This window comes from Otolemur garnettii, unplaced genomic scaffold (genome assembly GCF_000181295.1).
Source record: "Otolemur garnettii isolate 467f Iridium unplaced genomic scaffold, OtoGar3 scaffold00008, whole genome shotgun sequence".
Taxonomy (NCBI): Eukaryota; Metazoa; Chordata; class Mammalia; order Primates; family Galagidae; genus Otolemur; species Otolemur garnettii.
The window spans coordinates 18,587,257-18,611,071 of record NW_003852403.1 but is presented as its reverse complement, the minus strand read 5'-3'; the positions used below and the strand labels follow the sequence as shown (position 1 = coordinate 18,611,071).

Genomic DNA, 23,815 nt, shown 5'->3' with positions numbered 1-23,815 from the left:
TGTGTTTTTCTCTTTGTTTTCTCTTCATCTGCTCATGAAAGTTTCCTTCAGGCAAGAGGTGAACTGAGGACCTATAATCCCACCCCACATATGAAAAATACAGGAGTGGGCTCTCCTCCCCTACAGGGACCCTGCTGAGACTCCGAACACCTTCTCCTCAAGCAGAAAAATTCAACTAACTTTTCACTGCCATCTTGAATTTCCAGTCCACCCTTCCCCCTTTGCCTGCAGAGACAGTAAGAGGAGGCCCAAGAGTAGCGTCCCCCCACCCCTGCGGGACCAAGTGCCCTGTCCCGGCCCTGCAGCCAGAGAATTGCTCGAGTCTCGCATTCCATGCCCTGAGGCTTCTGGGACTCTGTGCCGCTGTGGGCCATCCCCTGGGACTGATCCAGCTACTGCGCCCCGCATGCTAGAGCTGTTAGGTGCTCCACTGCAGGTCACCCCCCAAAACTGATCCAGCTGCATGTTCTGGGCACACCAGGCCTGGAGCCCAAGAACTGTGAGAGGACTGTCAGTCAGTCAGTGGAGAGGGAACCACACTGGAGAGGCAGTACCCCCAGGCGAAGAGCAACAGCCACAGCAGCTAGAACAATAAGGCTCACAACCCTGAGGATTTTCTACACAGATATGCCCTATCTCTCTGGGAAACCAGAGGAATTCAGCCTCTTTGCCAGTGACAGCCACTGGTGGAACGGTTTGGGGATGGTTTTCAAATGGTGCAAATTCAGTATGGGGCGGAATCAGCAGAAAATCTCTGGTAACCTGAAAAACCAGAGTAGATCAACTCCCCAAAGGAAGGATGGGGCAGGTGCAATTGAAGATCCTTTCCATAAACAGATGGCTGACATATCAGAAATTGAGTTCAGAATCTAGATAGCAAATAAGATTAACAGAATGAAGGAAAGGAGTGAATTAGAATTTCAAGTTATTCAAAAGCTGTCTCAAGAATTCAATGATTTCAAAGATAAAATAAGTAACGATTATGAGACACTGAGGCAAGAGGTTGCAGCCCTTAAAGATCTGAAAAATATGGTAGAATCCCAAGGTAATAGAATGGAACAGGCAGAAGAAAGGATCTCTGACACTGAAGACAAAGCTTTTGAACATGCCCAAGCACTCAAAGATAAAGAGAAATGGAGAGCAAAAATGGATCACTCTCTCAGAGAGCTCTGGGATAATTTGAAGAAAACTAATATTCAGCTTATAGGAATCCCTGAAGGTGATGAAGTTGCTTCACAAAACACGGAGACTATTCTTCATGAAATTATGAAAGAGAACTTTCCAGACATGCCAAGAGATTCTGAAATTCAGATATCAGACAGATTCAGAACCCCAACATGATTCAACCTGAACAAGACATCTCCCCAGGCATATCATAATTAATTTCACTAAAGTTAATATGAAAAAGAAAATTCTGAAAGCAGCTAGATGTAAGAAAACCATAACCTACAAGGAGGAAGAATATTAGAATGACTGCAGATCTCTCTGCTGAAACCTTTCAGGCTGGAAGAGGATGGTCACCGACTTTTAATCTCCTAAAACAAAATAACTTTCAACTCAGGATCCTGTATTCAGCTAAACTGAGTTTCATTTATGATGGAGAAATTAAATACTTTAATGACATTCACATGTTGAAGAAATTTGCCATAACTAAACCAGCTCTCCAGGATAGTCTCAGACCTATCCTCTGTAATGATCAGTGCAATTCTCCACCACATAAGTAAACTCACACAGAAATTTTTGACCAAAATCCAACTTCCACAGTGGCAAAAAGATTAAAAATGTCCACTGGACTTTCAAGAATTTCAATACCCAAAATTATACCAGGTTTATCAGTACTCTCAATCAATGTGATGCTGAAAGTGAATCTGACATATTTGTGCCTTTGGCAGTGTTGGATAGATCCTCCAACAAGAAGCTTAGCAAGGAAATTTTAGATTTAAACTTAACCATTCAGCCTTTGGATTTCACAGACATCTACAGAACTAAGCTAAATAGTTAAGCTAAATAACATTGTGGTGAATGATAGGTGGGTCAGAGATGAGATCAAGAAGGAAATCATCAAATTTTTGGAACAAAATGATAATGAAGATATGTTTTTGTATGAGTCTATAGATTCCTGTTGTTACTGAGTTCAACTTTTATGCCATGATGGTCTGAGAAGATGCAAGGAGTAATTTCTATTCTTTTAAATTTGCTTAGGTTAGACTTGTGACCTAAAATGTGATCAATTTTGGAGTATGTTCCATAGACTGATGAGAAAAATGTGTATTCCGTTTTCTTAGGATGAAATGTTCTGTAGATGTCTGTGAAATCCAAATGCTGAATGGTTAAGTTTAAATCTAAAATTTCCTTGCTAAGCTTCTTGTTGGAGGATCTATCCAACAGGGCCAAAGAAGTATTAGATTAAAATCTCTGACTCTGATGGAGCTGGGAGAAATCAAGTTGCTCATGCCTATTAGAGTATCTCTTATAAATTGAGATACATTCTGGTTGGGTGCATAGATATTGATAATTGAGATCTCATCATATTGAGTATTGCCCTTAACAAGTATAAAGTGGTCATCTTTATCTTTGGTGACTTTTGTTGGTTTAAAACCTATTGTATCTGCGAATAATATTGCAACACCTGCTTTTTTCTGCTTTCTATTAGCCTTCTTTTCTTAAATAAATCTCTGAAAAAGTCTTCTTTATTAATATCACACTCTTCTTATTTTCTAGGATTGCATTAGACATCTTTTGCTTGTTTTGTGCTTTGTTAGTCATTTCCATGTGAAGGAATTTTTAAAAACATGGATTGGTTTAATTTCCCATCCTGAAGCTATAAATATTATTTTGGATCTAGAAAATAACTTGTATACTTATTCTTTTAATGGATAGTTAGGTTAACAGAGAAATAAGATTCTACAGAGTAATATCAAGTTGCTTGTTTAGCTGAAATGATGCAAAATAAATAGCTGTCAACAAGATTAAAATTATTAGTAATTTGAATTTAATTAATTTGAGAACTGTGTTATTTTCCTACTTTCTCCAACCTCTGATCACTTAATTAATAAGATTTAGTTTTAATTCATCTCTAAAATTTCTGTGTTCATGGTCAAGAGTAGTTATGTGGGCAACTCAAAAGAGACAATCAGCCTTAATCATTTTTATTGGCATAGATGCCCATTATGGGACTGTTAGGGTTACAGTTGGCCTTAAAAATTATATTGTCTTCAGGATAATATGAAAATAATATATATATCCATATGTCTATGCAAGGATGTTAGGGCAAGAATATATAAACAAAGGAAAGACCAAGCTAGCTGGAGATTCAAATCTAGAAACACAAACATCACAACCTGACTGTCCAAAAAACAGGAGAACCAAAGACAAGATTTCAGAGTTATTATTTACATAAATCTAGTCACATCTATAGCATTTGGATTTATTTCCTAATAACATATGTAATGGAAATTTCTACACATTAGATTTTGCATCTTTAAAACATACACACACACAAGTACACACACACACAACATTACAATTTTTCTTATTCCTTCCAGCTTATGAAATAAACTGAAAAAAAAAAAAAAACCAACAATAACAGAGAGAGAGACAGACAGGTTAGACTTGCTTGTTCTGGTATAGGCAGGTTGTCAAAATTGCAGCTGTGATAGGGAAAAGCAGAGTATTCAACTTTATGCAATGAAGAAGCTCTGCAGACTCCTGAGTGTCTATTAGGTCAAATGCTATGCACCTCAATCTACTTCCTGAAATTAACAGCCAGGTGTTATGCTAGTTAGTGTACCTTAATCATTAATTATGACTGTGGCAGCAGGAGGGAAAAAAATAACCAGGACACATGAGCTAGGGTGATAAAGGGAAAGCATCAATCATGCATGACAGGAAAGCCAAAGGTACCTTCTCTCTGCCTGGGATAGTTTCGTTTGTGACTCTGCAGATTCTCTGTTACATCAAGCTTCAGTGACACCATTTCTCATGGTCTCTCTCCCTCACTCTCTCTAACAACCAGCTATAGTCATAGGACTTAGGTGTATGAAAACAAAATATAATGCCTTTGTCAGCAATACCCATATTTGCCATGCAGTATCACAAAAATCTACTTGAAATTAAAGGCAATTTCTTTTTCACTGTTTCTTTCTTTTTTTTTTTTTTTAACAAGGTGAAAGCATGAATGCAGTCCCCCTATACCACAAATTATTCTGTCGAGTTTCCCACATTTGGGAAGATTGCAGGGGTCAGCACATCTGGAGTACAATGGATAAGCCTTGCCCTGGGAAAACCACTTTTGTGATCATGGTATCTCCCCTGCCAGGTAAGTACTAAAGGCAATTTCTATAAACAAAGTTCTCATCACAAGTTATGACTTATTCACTGAAGAATAAAGTAAGCTACAGCAAGAATGGAGCTTAGCATTAAAAGTTTATAGTCATATTGGCAACATTGGTTGACCCACAGTCTTATTTTTCTATAATGTCATAATAAGTGTATTGCATTTGTTCTATTAGGCAAGTAGGCAAAGCAGGTGAATGTCCCTCAAGGTCTTATGGTGTAGTATAGTGCATCACAAATCTTGATAAGCAGAAACACAATCAATCCATGTTCTGGTGGTAGTGAATGGTACAAATGAAGTATTTGAAAGCAGAAATCGATAATTGAATTTGCTGGAGTGGAAGGAAACCAAGTGTTGGGCTCCAGTTTGTTCTATGGAATTGTGAGTAGATTACTTAATTACTTACTGTTCATTTTTCTTATTTATAAATGACTGGTTTCTGGTTTAAGCTAGATCAGGAGCCCTTAATCTGGGATCCATATATGAGTTTCAGAGGATCTGGCAGGAGACTCAAATAGGGAAAACTATCTATCAAAAAGATATGCACTAAAAAAGTGTTTCTCTGACTATAGTGAAGAACTAGCTCCTCATATATTGTGATTTACAAACTGTGATGAACCAACACTTTTAGAAAATACACACAAAAATGAAATAAAAACAAACATTCAAATTAGAAGTTGAAAATTTTATTAGGTTCAATGTATAAAATAACTATCAGGAATATAAAATTTTCTAAATGCTTCCTATCAACTTGGGCCATTGCAATGGACTGACCAGTACTGGCTTACATCATACTTTGGGTAGCATCTGCTCTAAGGCCTCCCACAGCATTCACCTTAATAGTTTCTAGGTGAGCCAGGTACAGTGGTCTATAATCCTAGTACCTTGGGGGTCTGCGGTAGGAGGATCCCTAAGCTCAGGAGTTTGAGGTTGCAGTAAGCTATGATAATATGACTGCCTTCTAGCCCAGGTGAAAAGAGCCATATTATTCTATGTTAATTATTTTAAAAAGTTTTTATGTGAAACTAGATTGCCCTTTATCTACTCTGCCTCAACTCTTCCTGCCAAAGTCATACAATCCAACTCGCCATTGCACCTGGCATAATAAAGGGAACTCAAGCTAAAGGTCTGTCTTCCTCAGAATGCAAGGTAAGATTGTAAATGATAATAACAACAGCAACAAACCGTGTTTTCCCCTATCAATTGTGATTACTTACGTACTCTCAACAAGAAGGTAAAAGAGGAGAGAAAGTCTGTAGGACAAATTACCACCAGAACTTAGGCCATCTGCCACCTGACCTATACATTCTCTCTATGCTTCTCTGCTAACACAATTATTCAGACTCATAATGTCTTTACCTGCCTTTCCACTATTTCCTATCTACAGTCTTTTCAAGATACCTCACTGCATTTATTGGATGCTCAAAATATCTACTGAGTATTTACTAATAGGAGGGGGTAAAAGGAAAAACATATATATGGTTCCTGCCCTTAAGTCATTTAGAGTAAATCAGTTTTTACAAAAGTATTATGCAGAGAATAACAACTGGGAAATGTAGAGGAGGCAGTAAAAAAGGTCATGAACATTAGACTGTAGGGGTTATATAAGGCTTCTCAGAAGAAATCTTTGGGGCTGTGTCTTGAGTTATGACTACCTTGTGATCTGGTGGTAATATTAGGCAGGTTTAGTCATCTCGTTGAATGTCATTTGCAAGTCTCTATTTCCTTTCTTGGGGCATTCCTGGTTACAAAGTAAGCTCTTGATTTGACTTTGAGCATATAGTATGGACATGATTGGTAAATTGAGACTTTACTGAATTCTTTTATCTATTCTAGAAATATTTTGGAAGAGTCTTTAGGATTTTCTAGATATAAGATCATGCCATCAGCAAAGAAAAATAGTTAGACCTCCTCTTTTCCAGTTCAGATACCCTCTATTAATTTTTCTTGCTTGATTGCTTTGGCTAGGATTTCTAGTATGATGTTGAATAGAAGTGGTGAAAGTGGTCTTCTTTGTCTTGTTCTAATTATTAGGGGTGAATGTTTTTAACTTTTCCTCATGCAATATGATGTTGGTTGTGAGTTCGTCACATGGATTTTATTATTTTTAGATATATTGCTTTTATGCCTGATTTACTGCAGGGTTTTGTCATGACTATTTATAATAGGTACAAAGAAAATAAAATACCTAGGAATATATTTAACTATGGAAATAAAAATCTATATAAGGAGGACTACAAAACTCTGATGAGAGAAATTATAGATGACATATACAAATGGAAAAAAATTCTATGCTTATGGATTGGAATAATCATTATTGTTAAAATGTCCATACTGCCCAAAGTGATTTATGGTTTCATTAAATTGTCATCAAAATACCAAAAACATTTTTCACAGAATTAGAAAAGCAACTTAAATTTTGTATACAATAAAAAAGGAGCCTGAATGTAAATCCTAACCAAAAAGAACCAACCTAGAGGTATCACAGTACCTGATTTCAAGTTATACTACAAGGCCATAGTAACCAAAATAGCATGGTGCTAGTATAAAAACAGACATATAAAAAAGCAATGGAATGAAAGAGAACCCAGACATATAGCTACAACTAAATTATTAAAGAAAAAAAAAAACAGACAAAAACATACACTCAGGAAAAGATGCCCCACTTAATAAATGCTGCTGGGAAAATTGGATAACCACATGTAGAATAATGAAACTGCATCCCTATCTCTCAACCATATAAAAAAAAATGAACTCAAGATGAATTAAAGACTTAAATGTAAGGCAATGAACATAAAAACAATACAAATTCTAGAGGAATATGTAGGAAATTTTTTTCTGGACATTGAGGTAGGCAAATAATTTATAACTAAGACTCCCCAAAGCAAATATACCAAAACCAGAGAGAAATAAATACAATTTAATTAACCAAGATTTTTCTTCAGAGCAAAGGAAATAGCAGATAAACATGTAACTTATAGAATGGGATAAAATAGTCACAAACTATCAATCTGACAAAGGACTAATATCTAGAATCTACAAAAAAACAAAATCAGCAAGAATAAAAACAAATAACTCCATTAAAAACTGGGCGAACAATATGAAAAGGTTTTCAAAAGAAGATAGACAAATGGTCAACAATCATGAAAAAAAGGTTTAACACTACTAATCATTAGGGAAATTCGATTAAAACCACAATGAAATACCATTGTGGTTTTAATTCCCTTGCCAAAGGATTCCCTTGTCATAAAGGTCATTATTAAAAAGTCAAAAAACAATAGATATTGGTATGGATGTATTGAAAAGGAAATGCTTACTCTCTTGATGGGAATGTAAATTATTACACTTTCTAAGGGAAACTGCATGCGGATTCCTCAGAAAAGTAAAAGTAGGCCTATCATTCAATCCAGTAATCCTACTACTGCTATCTACCCAGAGGAAAAAATAATCCTTATATCAAAAAGACAGGTGCACTTCAATGTTTATTGTAGCACAATTCACAATTGTGAAAATACAACAGAAACTTAAGTGCCTATCAACTAATGAGTGAACATGAAAAAAATGTGTGACATATATTCCATGGAATATTACTTTGCTATAAAAAATGAAATAGTATCTTCTTCAGTCACTTCAATCTGACTGGAGACCATTACCCCAAGTGAGGTAGTCAATGGTCTCCAGAACTCCAAATGTTACATGTTCTTACTTATAAGTGGAAGCTAAATTATAGATAAGTATGGTCGTTAGGTGCTATAATGAACATTGGAAACAAAGAAAAGAGGGTATTTGGGGGGTGAGAAATAAAAAATTACTTATCAAGTAGAATGTACTATAAAAGCCTTCTTTTCGGTAGTATACTGTTTATCCATGTGTCAAAATGCACTTGTATCCCCTAAATCTACTGACACTCTGTAAAAGTATGTTCTTTCCCAAAAGTAGACACATCTTTGATCAAGAATGTTCTAAACAACAAAGAAAAAACCCGTGTGCATGTGTTAGTTTTACATGCCTAATGGTGGGAAAAAACAAAGAGTCAGAATAAGAATTGTACATAATTTACAATTCTTATTTATCAAAGAATGTGATAGGAGGGTGGAGAAGTTATAGGAGATGAGGCTGAAGAAGGTAAGGACCAACCAGACCATAAAGCTTCTTGCCCACCTTCCTAAGTGAGGATCTTAGATTCATTCTGAGGGTTGGTTCTGCTGACTCATTGAAAAGTTGTAACTAAGGAGACACTCTGATCAATATTTTGTTTTTAAAAGATCTCTCTAGCAGCATTATGAAGGATGTCAAGAATGTGAGCACGATGGACCTGGTAGTGTCACGGGTCCATCTAAATATTCAAGTGGGAAATCATAAAATCCTGCACTAAGTCAGTCGCTGGTAGGAATGCCAAGAATGGAACAGATTTGGAAGACACTGAGAAGGCAGAATGACTGATGAAGAGGAAAGAACGAATGGAAGGAATTATGAATAATTTTCAGGGTCTTGGCGTGGGCAATCTGGAGGTTGGTGATTTAATTCTCCAAAAGAGAAAAATCCTAGTGTAAATACAAGATAAGAGTGGAAAGAAGAGTTCAGATTTGAATATATTAAATTCAAGGTGTCTGCTTAGTGTTTAAACAGAGATGTCTATAGGGAGTTAGAAATAAGAGTCCACAAGAAGGACATGGATTTGGTTTAGATTAGAGAGAGAGAAAAGTTGATGAGCTGGAGTAGAAGGAATGAGATTGGAGGGATCACTTCAACAACCCTCCTTGAGGGTCATATAAAAATATGGGTCATATAAAAATATGTTCTCTAATTAAAAAAAAAGTAAGTTGGGGAGTGGCACCTGTGGCTCAGTAGGTAGGGCACCGGGCCCATATACCGAGGTGGTGGGCTCAAACCCAGCCAAACTACAACAAAAAAATTGCCAGGCATTGTGGCAGGTGCCTGTAGTCCCAGCTACTCTGAAGGCTGAGGCAAGAGAATTGCCTAAGCCCAGGAGTTGGAGGTGCTGTGAGCTGTGTGACACCAGGGCACTCTACTGAGGGTGACAAAGTGAAACTGTACCAAAAAAAAAGTTAGAAAAATAACTTAAAGGGCCAGCAATCTAGAGCAAAAAATTTAAAGCTGGACTGTGATTCACATGCAACGTGCAATCCATTTGAAACTATTTACTTCCCAGTGTTGCAACACACTTTTGAAACTATTTTCAAGCAGCAGTGCAAAGGGGGAAATTACAAGTTGCATATTTAAGGCTCATATAACAAAAGTAAACCACTTTCTCAACTTCACAATTACTTATGCTATTGTGAGCTAAGACAAATTTTTTTCTAAGGGTCCTCATACGAAGAACACTGTAATAGAGTAAGAAGTATTCTTAATAACACCCCCAGAGTAAATAAAAATGATACTTATACAATCATTATTATACCTATCTGTGTAAGGGGATGCCATAATTATAAGAGGAGTAGAGCAAAAGAAATCAAGGGAGGAAGAAAGGCTAAGTTGTGTAATTTATGTGTAGAGCCCAGGGCGATTGGCACGTGTGAGTGAACAACTGCATTTCCTTCAAGGATCCATCTATGACATCTGGCATATATTTTATCTCTCAAACTAGACTGGTATGTCCTCCCCCGTCTTCTCGCTATTTACCAGCCACAACTTTCTTCTAGATGTATTCACTTGTTCCTTAATATTCAACAACTTTCTGAACTAAAGACCTGGCAGATTGACTCCAAAAATACTTATGAAATATTCATACAAGATGGGTGAAAGGAGGAGAACAGGAACACATCCAAACAGATGGACATGTGGCCTCAACGAGGGCACTAAGGTACGAAAAAAATTGGTGTGCAAAGATATGCAAGCAATTTCTCATGGCAACAAGGCAAGTCATAAGGCAGAGGGGATGATGCAAGTAGAGGCTAAAAGGCAGGCAAGAGAATAAAATTGAGCAAGTTTTATTCTTGCCCCTAGTCCTTATAAAGAACACTTCTAGGGACAGGGATCACATATAGCCCTAAATGGACCATAAGCTGAAAATAAGACACAGAGGTGATCCCCAGTGCCTGCATAAACTCTGAGCAACTTCACTGATGGAAGAGCTTGCACCATGGCTGGAGAAAAGCATCTGGGTGCTTACTTAATCAATTGATGTGCCAGATGTTATGCTCGGAATGGGTCATAAGAGTGCCTTCTAGAAGAATTACCCATTTATCCATTATATAAGAGAAAAATATTTCTGGGCCTCCAAAATGAGGCTTTGGGGTGCAAGTACATATTATCCTTATTCATTCTGCTACATCGTTGTGCTCAAGTTACCATTACAGAACTGTTTCAACTCACTTGGACCTAAGTTTGCCAACTCCTAATTCAACAACCACACAGAACACACCTGGGGATCCAAACTGGAAACTGATCATTATATTCCAGAGAGAAGTGTATATTCTAGAAAGTGAAATCTAACATATTTTTCCTGACTCTTATAAAAATCAGATTGAAATAGGTTTGCTGAAAATGAATTTATCCAGAAAACCATATGAAACAAAAGAAATTATTAGTGCTCTGGCCTAAATAAAGTGGTTAGTTACTGCATCCCTCCTCAATCACCTCAGGCTCTTGTAGCATAAGGAGCTTTACCATTTTCAGCTGCTAAACGATTTAATAAGGACACAATGTACTGTACCTTTCATTTAGCTAGGCATCCCTACATTCTAAATAAGATTGAACGTTTGCCAATAGTTGGAGAAGGAACCTCAGGGGTTTCTTAAAAGATTTCTTCTGTTCCTATCCTTCTAAGACTAATTTTAACCTAACACTGATTTTTCTTTTTCTTTTCATGTTTACAAGGCATCTTTTTCTGGTTTGTTTTTATTTCCCCAAAGGAGACTTTTCGGAGCTCTTGGATTTTAATGGAAATTTATTGCTGGGTGTCTGATAGCCAAAAGGAATGTGTTTTGATCACAGTCAAAATGGCAATTTTCTCCACAGTAGCATAGCAGCATATGGGTACAAGGCCACCACAGCTAACACCCGGAGGAGTGCTGGGTCCTTTCTAATGAGTGTCGGTACCACTTGTGAGAATCCACTTCCTAACTGGGCTGGAAGGAGTTTAATCCTACTAAGACTCAAAAAATATGTCAGCCCTCAGCTATGATACAAATTCCTCCAGAATTATCCATTTGCCAGTTTATGATAGAAGACTTCATGAAATGTATAAAATCTGAGGCCCGGTCTTACTTTCTGTGTAGAGACGGCTTTGGAACAACTCCGGGCTCTGTCAAAACTATTTTTTTGAGCTTTTCCCAAACCAATTTCATGCGGAGATTATACAACGAGCAAGAATTAAATGTAAAAATCAAAGAAAATAAGAATATGTTATTGTATCAGAATTAATGCAACACGAATATAGAGGCTATCTCCTCAAAACTGAGTGTCTGGATGGCTACTGATTAAAATAAGGATGGATGACGAAATGCACAAAAAGAGAAAGAAGAAGAAGAATGCAAGAATAAATCTAATACTATATGTTTAGTAAATAAAACAACAAATGAAGTTGAGCAAAGTACTATCTCAGGAGATTCTCTCACTAAATCGTTAAATTTTACTGTCTGTGAATCCCAGGGAAATCTTCATTTTGACATCTGCATGGTGAAACTCTTTCAATCATAAAAGAAGGCAAGTAATTATGCAAACACTACCAAGAAAAGCAAAATAAAAGAATGCATTTGAATGTCAGTTGAAAACCCTAAATTGAGAGCCACTACTTACTTGTGCATCACTTTTTTTTCTCTGCCTCAGTTTTTTCTTCTAAAAAAAAAATGGAATCATGATAATCCCTGCCCTCCCTGTTTCACAGGGTCACGGGCCAAATGAGATAATGAGTATAGATCAATTATTACTACTTGTTAAAGGGCTACATAAATATTAGCGACTAAGTCTGATGAGCCTCCGTATATTCAGCTGTCAAATACAGCTCTAACACTTGCCTGCCCGCCCCCAAAATGATTTTATAAAATCTGGTAAGATGAGATCAATATGGGCTTTGACATGTCATGTACTATCTAACCCTGAGCTTTCAAACCTATGCAAAAAAAAAAACAGGTGAGGAAAAGATTAGGGTCAACAAAGAAGAGCAAAACTCTAGGACGCTTCTATAGTCTTAGGAAATTAATCTGGTATATATATAAAAAAAAAACAGCTGATATTGAAATGTTCACCTCGAAGAGAGAACAAGTAGATTAGCAAAAAGTTCCAATATCAAAATTCTAGAACATTAACTACCAGTGCTACTGCAAATAGTTAGGAAGCAGTAAATTAAACTTTGTAATGCTTTCCCAAAGGAAGTAGAAATACGCTGCCATTACTTAGAGTTTAAATTGGACTGGGAACGGTAGGCAAGCACGCATTACGGAGAAGCAATGCTTCAGTGGTAGTGAAGTGAACCAAATGACACTGCAGGTCTTTTCCATATTTAATGTTTGACAGGCAAAAATACTTGCATTAATGCAGTAATGTGCTATGCAAGTCATCGCCGTGGGAATGCTCAATCAAAGCTTTAATACTGTTTAATAAGCATCGCGCTACGAGAGCAGATTTTCCCTTTCAAGTACAACTCATTCAAGTTTGAGGGAACTGCTAAATTGTCACACTTGGCAAAATCTTGAATGACAACCAGTTGAAGCAGAAGCAATCATTTGTATTTTGGGTTGGTTTAAAGGAAAATGGGAAATGTGAGGTAGGCATAGGGATTTGGGATACCAGAAAGGTGATGATAATTAGACAAAAGCTCTTGTAACATTGCAAAGGTAGGGTAGACAGAAGAAGGAATCAACATTTGAGATAAAGGACCACACTATCTAAAACAGACTTAGTGATCGTATATACAAAAAAGGTCTGTAGCAGCAGTTCTCAATCTATGGGTCGCAACCCCTCTGTAACAATGAAAATACATCCTGCGTATCAGATATTTACATTACCATTCATAACAGTAGCAAAGTTACAGTTATAAAGTAGCAACAAAAATAATTTTAAGGTTGGAGGGTCAGCACAACATGAGGAACCGTATTGAAGGGTCACGGCATTAGGAGGCATTAGGAAGGTTGGGAACCACTGGTCTATAGTAAGGCTGATTTGAGGGCTGGAGGCATGAGACATGGTTCCTAAAAATACATATGTCCGTAACTAGTCATCTAACTTGCCACAAGTTGACCTCTCTATGTTTTTGTCTGACTTTGACTATTTCTAAACCAGTAGTTGTCTACTGGAGAGGTGGAAGAGGAGCGATTTTGCCAGGAATATTTGGGTTAATTGGCTTTCCATCATGGTTCAAGGTTTGCAAACTGTTGGTTTGAATTATTGCATCTGGAGGGTGGAGGCCAAAGATAGTTATTGCTAAACATCCCACAATGCACAGGACAGCCCCCCAGGACAAAGAAATCGTCTAGCCCCGAATTCAATAAAACCAAGGCAGAAAAATGGTGTGCTTAACTGAAACTACCACTAAAATATATTATAGGGTAAATAAGGACCTAGTTGTTTTTAACACTAAAGCAATTTATTAAAAATCAATATTTTATTAATATTACTATTTCCACTTAAGTTTCTTTTCCACTGAGTTTTCTTTTAATTATAAAGCACTTGGCAAGAAAATAAGATTCATTTCTATAATAGGCTTACTGCTTTCTTTTTCAGCAGCCTTTTGCTTCAATTAATTAACATTTAGCTGCTTTCTTATAAGGAAGGCCAAAAAATGAATAGTCTCCCTAAATTTCTTAGAAGTTACCAAATTCTGTGAAAATATTAAATTTCTCTGATAAAGAATTTGTAGGACGTAGACTTAGGTGTGTTTTCTTTCTCAAGGATGTTATTTGTAAACATTTCTTGGACGGCTGAAACAAAATTGAAAACACATGTGCACAATTTGGGAGGTTAATATGCTATTGAGGCTGAAAACAGAACGTTAGCACTGAGGAAGTCCTTACTATATAGGTGCATAAAGAGAAACTGCTGTCAGGTGGTGCCTGTGGCTCAAAGGAGTAGGTCGCCGGCCCCATATACCAGAGGTGGTGGGTTCAAACCCAACCCTGGCCAAAAACTACAAAAAAATAAAAAGAGAAACTGTCATTTATTAGTAATTATTCAGGAGTTAGCATGTGATAATTCTAAAAAGTTTATTTTGCAATCCTTGCTGGCATATATTAAAAACATATGAAAAAAACAATAACCTAGATGTAATTCATGGATTTCCCATCATGGATAAAAATTCAAGGCTTACGAACTGTTGGTTTGAATTATTGCATTTGCTACGTATAGAAATGGAAGATTTCTACAAGAAAATGAATAAAATAAAATATTCATATAGAAAGAAAGGAGAGCTATCAGAAGCCATTCTTAAAAGAATTACGTTACCACTGTAAATAAGACCAAGGAAATTTGACCATGAACAATTTTTACATATTCTTCAGCTTCTCTCTGTACCCAAATCAGAGTAGTGGCGGCAGCAGGCGAAGCTGTGACACTTGGGTTTTTCTCCTCACCACGGCATGTTCTGAGATGTTGAGGGACTTACTCAACTTCACTAATTCTTCATTTACCAGACTGTAAATAGAAGGGATTAGGTAGAGAGATGTACAAAATGTCCCCCCCAAATTTGTAGTTTGATGAAACATGAAGTGAGAAGCTGTTTGAGGGGTAAGACATAAAGGAAAAGGAAAACGAAAAGTAGAATTAAAGTAAAAATATATAGAATCTAAAAGAAGCTTCCGACAACTGCTTTTTGACCTCGTCTCTGATAGACTGGACTAGAAAGCAACCGGACTTAGTCGGCAGGAGGGTACAAGAGGTGTGTCTTAGATAGATGAGGAAACATATTCAGCATGTCTAGTGTCATGAAACCGTGTCCCACCTCTGATCAAAAGCAGTCAGGAGGTCCCTATAAGTTTTAGAATAAAACCCAGATGTTTCCCCTGCCTACATTATTGTCACCTATCTGCTCTCATTACATTCCTGTCACACTAGACTTCTTTCTTGCCTACAGTTATCAGGCCTGTTTTCACCCCACAGGATGAATGCTGTACTTCCCACACACCCCATCCCAATATTCCTCTGACTAGCTCCTTCTCCTTAGTGGAGTCCCAGAGCAAATGCTGTCACGTCCTCAGAGAGCCTTCCCTAACACCAGCTGCAGCAGCCAGTTCACCGGTTACTTTCCAGCACCTAGACGGCTTCATTTCCCTCATCCTAGCAGGAGCTATCTGTTCACTTCTTGGTTTCTTTGATTGAATACCTCCATTTTCTAAAATTAAAGCTCAACAAGATTGGGGGATGATGTCTATTTTGTGTAATATCCCTAAATACCCAGAATAGTGCTCTCTCCATGGATCAATGAATTAGTTAATCATCAAATATCAAAAGAGCTTGGGACAAGCATCAGACACATGGGGAGAAAGCTAATGGAGGTATGGGCAGAATGAGAAGTTACATAGGATAATTTTTGACATACACTGAGTTGAAGCAAAACTGGGCCTCAGGACTTTTCAATGAAGGGTTCTGGATTTTTTTTAAAAAAGTTTATTGGCTACACAGCTGTCACACAAAGCCCTCTCCAAAATTGGAAAATCAGCCAGGCGTGGTGGCTCATGCCTGTAATCCTAGCCCTCTGGGAGGCTGAGGTGGGTGGATTGCTTGAGTTCAGAAATTTGAGACCAGACTGAGCAAAAGCAAGAGCCTATCTCTACTAAAAACAGAAAAATAAGCTGGCACTATGGCAGGGGCCTGCAGCCCCAGCTAGTTGGGAAGCTGAGGCAAGAGGATCTCTTGAAGCCAAGAGTTTGAGGTTGCTATGAGTTAAGATGCCATGGCCTCTACCAGGGTGACAGAGTGAGATTCTGTCTCAAAAAATAAACAAACAAACAAATAAAATTGGGGAATCAAACAAAAGAATTAATCTTTTTAAAATTGCCTTGTGTTGGCTCCATTTCAAATATTTTACTGGGCCATAAAGATTTTTACCTAAATGAGGTTTAAATGAACTATCAGAATAATTCTAATTATTTGTCGGAGTCACTTGCGATTAACACAAATTCAAAACAAACAACACAAAAACAAATTCAAAATATATTATTAATTAGATCATATTAAAATATTGTGATCAGTTTTCCAATGAGCCAAATGCCTTTGGAGCAATGTGAACAAATTAACAACTGTAATATCTCAAAGCTCTTTGACATGTTAATGATAATGTATGTCATCTTTTTTTTTTTTTTTTCAGTTTTTGGCCAGGGCTGGGTTTGAACCCTCCACCTCTGGCATATGGGACTGGCGCCCTACCCTTTTGAGCCAAAGGTGCCACCCAAAGTATGTCATCTTATTCCTTAATGAGAAGTTTAATAATTTTATATATCATAAATATATAAAAAGTGGGTTCAACTAAATAATAAGATAGTAACTGATGTTACTAAAAACTAATGAGAAGCCCAATACAGGAAAATACAGCAAAACAGTAAGGCAGAGAGAGAGGGGAAAAAATGAGAAGTACTGGGCGGCACCTGTGGCTCAAAGGAGTAGGGGCGCTGGCCCCATATACCAGAGGTGGTGTGTTCAAACCTGCCCCAGCCAATAACTACAAAAAAAGAGAGAGAGAGAAAGATAAGTGCTTTGTTACATCTGGGGTGTTACAAGATTTCCAACACTTATGACCCAGTCCCACAGACACAATAGAAAGGACAAAATCCTAAGATCTGCTCTCTCAAACATTGCTATAATAACTTCTGAAATTTTTTTTAAAAGGTCAAAGAGGATGAGAATTAAATTGAATGGAGTAAAAGAAGACTGATGAGTACTGGGCCCAGAGAAATGTGTAAAAGGAAATTAGACAAAGGAATCTTAAAACCTTACCAACCATCCTTCCAAAATAGAGAGTCAGAGCTGCATGTGTGTGAGTGTGTATTTTTATGTCTGTGCTGAATAAGGATCCATCCAGGGTAGCTCTAGCAGTAGATCATGAGAAGGACTAAGAGGTAGGCTGAATTCTAATTATATTTTATTAATGGGTACTGAAATTTGAAATTCATAGTTTTTGTAGGTCACATCTTTTGACTTTTACAACTCTCTGTATATTAAATAAAAAAGCATTCATCGGTTGGAGGGTATTTAAAAAAAGAAAACAACCACAAAAAACACAGGTGGATTGGAAGCCCACAGGCTATCATTTGCCTCCGCAGGTAACAACAGCATACCATAATCTACACCTGTGAATTCTAAGGGATGGCAAGCAAAGCACAACGGCAGCTGAGAGTCATAAGGAAGGAATACATTCTTATTACGATCGCCAACAAATGAAAAATGCCACTTTTAAGTGGAGTATTTCCTCTTGGGCATCCTCAGAAATAAATTTAATTTTTTTTTCAGAATTCATTTATTATTCATGTGCCCAGATTGTTTTAATGTAAGAGTTCTTCATTAAGGTGATTTCATTAAAGCAAAGAAATATATTTGGCTATTTACTAACTATAAAATATACAAAGGCGGAAAGGTCTATGTCACCTAAAGGAACTGACCACTTTGTTATCCCAAAATGTTCTGACACCTCAATGTCATTGAAAAAATGCCAGAGATATTTCAAGGGATTTCTTTTCCTTTTCAAAGAAGCACATTAAATAGATTGCTTTATAAAGCTGGATCCATTCCCTGTTCTTCCCCAGAGGGGAAATGCAGGTATATGCACATTTGACTCCTGCCTCCTTGATGCTGTGGCTGGGAAATGAAACAGCAAGGCTGGGATTCTTTGGAATCAGGCAAATCTGGGTTCTGCTGCTTAGGAAATACGTGTTTCTCTGGGCACAAGAAAGTCTTAGCTTTCTCTCCATTAAAAATTGAACATTAGCTCCCTGACTTCTAAAATGGAAACAAATTTTATCTCCCAGGGAAAACAGCGTTTAAAGTTCAATGAAATGAGAAAGTATATGTAATATTCACATCCCCAGCACTATGTGTAGAATCTCTTATTATTTCTCAAATTCCCTTTGTGGTGCACAGAAATAAGCACAGCTGGAACCAGTAGCCTAGAAGTTTGTTGATAATGGCTCCGGATCCATGATAAAAGTCATTTCCAGAATCTACTGCAAGGAAAGAAGTAATCCTGTAGGTTTCTAGAGATGAAAGATGTAAGAAGGCAAAATGGAAATCTTTCTTTATTATGAGGCCATCTGATCTCAGAAGCTAGATTTTGCTTACAATTCACAACTGATTTGTAGCATGAAAAAGAAGTTTCCTAAAGAGATCAGTTGCATTGCAAATCCGGGGTCTTTTGTGTGGTTTAAAACTAATAGAGATAACTGAGCCCACCTGAAAACAGGGTTAAAGAGAAATGAAGGGGGCAATAAAAGTATGGTTTTCTAACTAGTTTTCAGATACCCATATACCGAAATACAGCAGTGTCGTTGCTGGAACTTCAGGCCATTGGTACAGCACTCTCACTTACATAAAATATCGGCACTTCTCAACTACGACTTAAAAATAATGAGTATGTAATATATATGAAAAGTTAGACACAAGGAAGCAAGTGATTTTACTGAAATGGGAGTTCCCCTGTAGAGTGAAGTTCACATCAATTGTTAAGTGCAAATAATACAATTTGGTGAGTTTTCTAATCATTTTTAGATATCATCGGTATTTCAAGAAGTGATGTCAAAGAGCGATGTCATCAGTATTCCTTTCATTTTATGATATAAAGCTAATATCTACTATATCATTTTCCAGCCTTCCTGATAGGAATATACTTGTGTGAGGACATGAAAAATGGAAAACATAATACCTTATAATAGACCATCCACTTTTTAAACCTTCAGCTGGCAGCCAGTATGTATTTAAATAATATGTCATTTAAAACTTCCTGGTACATACTGATGTAATAAATATAAAGACACCTCTAAGGCTAACTAACATCTTCTCAATTGTCAGGTTACTTCTTGCTGTGATCCCATCACCAAGTAAAATTTTTGGTATATTCCCCTGGGCAAGAGAAACAGTGATGAGGAAAAAATATCACTAATTCTAGTTGGACTAAGAAAGTCTCTTAATCTAAAATGTTTTTAGTGGACCAGATTTCTCTTTGCTTACATAAATTCAACTACAAAATTCTCAGTGATTTCTTAATGTTCAGTCTTCTAAAATGCCGAAGAGAAATTTTTAGAAAAAAATTGCCTATCCACGAGGTGCACTAGAAGAATCTGAGATTTCACTCATTGCATTGAAAAGATAAAACAAGAAAGTCTTCTTCTCACAAGAAATCTAACTTTTTACCTCTGCTATTATATGTATATGGAAATTTTTGACTTTGGAAAGCAGAATTTATCTTCATTAGGCAAATAGAGCTCTGGAGAAATTGTATCGGGACCTGGAAAAATAATGCTAGGGAAAGCAATTATATGTAGTATATATACACACTATCAAATAAATCTTCACAAAAAATGTTAAACATGGAAACACTCACACACGGAACATGCTCTGTGTGTATACATAAAGGGTATATATATAAATGTTTATACAAATGAATGTAGGAAATATATATAAACATATATAAATATAAATATTTACCAAATACTAGAAAGCTACATAAAAGGAATAGTTTCTGGTCAAATGGCATGTAATAGAGTTTATAGTTTGAGATTGCAAGACTTCAAATGAGGACTAAAAATGCCCTATGAGCTTCTCTACAAGTTCATTTATTTTTATTTTTTAATAACTATGTTAATTTAATGGGTACCTGTGCTGAGATTTGATTACAATAAGCAATGATGAAGTCTGTGTTTGTGAGTGTGTGTCAACATCACCCCATTAGTATACGTAGGACTTTTTAAGTAATATCTCACATTGCCCCCCCTTCTGAATCTCTAATGTCTGCTATTCTACTCTCAATGCCGAGGTGTACTGATGACTTAGCTCCCACTTACAAGTAACCAGAGTAATCAGACAAGAGGAAGAAACATGGGCATCAAATTGCTAAGAAAAACTCTATGATCTCCTAAAAATATTTTTAGAAATGGGATCTTGCTTTGTCATCTAGGCTTGAGTGAAGTGGCATGATCACAGCTCACTATAGCCTTGAACTCCTAGGCATAACAATCCTCCTGCCTCAGTTCCCAGAGTAGCTAGGACTACAGGTGCCTACCACCACAAGTGGCTAATTTTCTTTTTTTTAATTTTTATTTTTTGTTGAGACAGGGCTTCACTATGCTGAAGAAGACCCAGAAGTTGGTCTCAAACTTCTGGCATCAGGCAATTCTCCTGCCTTGGCCTTCCAGAGCTGGTATTACAGGCATGAGCCACCATGTCCAGCCTCTATGAATTTTAATATGGGTATAAATTAAAACATATTAATCTTGTTTAAAAATGTTGTTTTCCCAGGATAGGAAAAGATCTTATCCTGAGACTACCTCTTTGAAAGGACTTTTAAGGAAGTAAAGTTGCGGAAGAGAGCTCTACATCTGTTAACGATTGCACAGAGGATACCTTGTTACCACATCATCTCTGATTCCGTTTGCACTCTGAACAGGCCTACACTGACTTAGGCCAATGGTTGATTCAAAACAATGTTTTTACCTCTATAAACCATTTATTTTAAAAACATAACTCATCGTTGGGTTTTCGGTGTCTATTTTGACTGCCATTCCAATGGGCCTTCTGAAGTTGAAAAACATGCAAACAGGAATATTTCCTTTCAGAGATATATGGAAACGAGCTCAGCTTCTTTTTTACCCATACCATAATGAGGTCTTAATGATAGTTTAAGAACCAGAACTCAGTATATATAAGCATTCCCTTAAACAGAGGCACATATGTTCTTGATGTAAAATCTTCCAGATGTAAGTCCTCTGCAAAAAAGAGAAGTGACCCAGCAAGAATTGAGCTTTCCTTATCTGGTAAAGTATTTTTCTCAGCAAGTGTCACAAGCAGTTATTCTGAGAAATGATGCATCTGCTCCTGCTCACATGGCTGTTCCACTTCTAATGAGACTTCAGATTCTTGGAAAATTTAGCCAGAAACTTAATTCAGTCTTAACAATGCATGTGTTCTTATCCCTTCAATCTATCACTTAGCCAAACACATGCAGGTGGTATCAGAAGTAAGATACAAAATGCCCGTGGCTCTGATTACAAGAAATGTTAAGTAGCATTTCATATAATGGTGGACCGTCCAGACTCTTGCTAAGATTCTCATTAGTAGCATGAGAGTATCACACACTCAGAAGATAACATTACACAGAAGTAATAGAAGAAATTGTCCATATACAGCAAAAATAGTTCATCTGAGCTTCAAAATCTTATGACAAAATGAAATCCTGAACTAACAGACAGATGTTTACCGATACCAGGCCTTAAAGCTTATATTACAGGAAGATAAAATATTGGAGACAGAAACTTTGACACAGGGTCATTACATTAAATTTATGATTACATTAGCTAGAAAAGTCACAAGAAGTAAAGAAAAAGTTCCAAGAAATTCATCGAGATCCATGCTTCAAGCAATATACTGATATCTGAGAGTATTAAGATATGAGGACACTACAAAAAGTATTATTATTGGTTGGTGCCTGTGGCTCAAAGGGGTAGGGCACCAGCCCCATATACCAGAGGTGGTGGGTTCAAACCCAGCCCCAGCCAAAATCTGCAAAAAAAAAAAAAAAAAAACTATTATTACGTTGGATCATTTTTTGAATTTTATTTGCTCGGAAATCAAATAAAAAAGAACTGGACTTGCCTGAACAGTAGAAGAATAAAGAATATACATTTAACACTTTGTATTTTATATGCCTTATACAGTATATATATATATATATAGACACATACGGATAACACATAAAAACCCCATACATATTATGCTTTGTCAAATCTATATTTCATGCTGATAGTTCTACATTGTCTGCTAATAAATATAATTGAGATCTATTCTGCCCCAACATTGTCTTCACATTTGCTATGAACCAGCCCCCAGTTAAAGGGATTTTCTGATGTTTGTGATATTTGTCAGTTTTTTTAATTCAATCATATCTGTACATATTGATACAGTCATGGGGTGCAGTGTGCTGTTTTTATATACAATTTGAAATATTTTCACCAAGCTGCTTAACATAGCCTTCATGTCATTTTCTTAGTTATTGTGTTAAGACATTTATATTCTACATTTAGAAAGATTCACTTGTACCCCTATAAGATGAACTACAGGCATGATTTCAACATTTGAGGAAGGCACTTTTATGATCCTCACTTTACAGATAAAAGAACTGAAGCCAAAGAGGGTCAGTATCATAGTGAGAGCTACCCAGTTAGTAGCTGGCAAAGCAACTATTTGAACACTGGCATTCTGACGCCTGGGTGTTTGTTCATAATACCATACTGCATGGCCTTTTAATAAAATGGAAGATGAAAAAAAGTAGTAATTAATCAAGCCAGCAAGAAGAGTGTATTCAGAAAAATTTGAAGGCAGAGAAAATTGAACTCATTGCCAATATTTCTCTTAAGCTTAAAAAAATCAAAGAAAAAAATTTTTTTAATTATTGGAGAATATATGAAGCAGGAGGTATACACTGATAACACAAAGGTTAAAGCTTTGCTAGATAGCTGTTTCTTTACCGCAACAATATGGATCTCAGGTGCCAATCATCTAATAGATGTTTCTCCATTGTGCCAAAAAGGAAATCAAACAGGGTCATGGTAAAAACATATTACAAAACCCATTTGAAAACACCAGCCGCTCTTCAAAACCACTTTGAACAACACAGTAGGAATCACACCAAGATTATAGGCTTGAATTTGGTGTCAGCATGGAATAATATTCCAGGCTACCTCTGTTCCAAATCCTTGTTAAACTAAGAGCCTTCCCTTAGCGTTCTACAATGGAAACTATTTCCCTCAGCAATGCTGGAGAAAAAGCACGAGCAGAGATTGAGTCACGTGAGGTAGCAGGCCAAGCTGAAGGTAATCACGTCAGGACCAGATTAAGAACTGTTAGCAAATAACACACACAAGACTGAGTAACTTGGGGCCTGGAAACCATGAACAAGGTAGCCTGGAGATTATTCAGAAAGCTGGCAAATGTAGCAGTCCACGAAATGACCTACCAAAGCTCGGGGATGAAGGATGATGATGAAAAGATATACCACATCTTAAAAGTCCTAGGGTAGCTTACTTTACATTCAAGATGAACATTGTATCTTAGATTAAATGTTCAAATGGCAAGAAGGTTATCGGGAGTCTGAACTCACATTGTTTTCCTTGTTGTTGCTTATGTGGTGGGGATGAGCGGGGGATTTAAAAACTATCTCATTGTATCTATTTAACGAACATCATGTACAACATGATGTTTATATATATAAAATGATTATTATAGTATATATAAATGATTATATAGTAAACCAAATTAAAACATCCACATCTCATATAATTACTCTTCTTTCCTCTCCCTATCTTTTTTTTTGAGACAGAGCCT

The 23,815-nt window shown here is 36.7% G+C and overlaps 1 protein-coding gene and 1 non-coding gene across 3 annotated transcripts in view; both read right to left on the bottom strand.

The window, feature by feature from the left end:
* Positions 1-23,815, bottom strand: part of CTNNA3 (catenin alpha 3) — a 1,564,769-nt gene that overhangs the window by 647,679 nt on the left and 893,275 nt on the right. The gene's annotated exons all lie outside the window — the stretch shown is intronic.
* LOC111723193 lies at positions 4,163-4,326 on the bottom strand. The gene has a single exon (XR_002771787.1). It is a non-coding gene; the product is annotated as a U1 spliceosomal RNA (small nuclear RNA).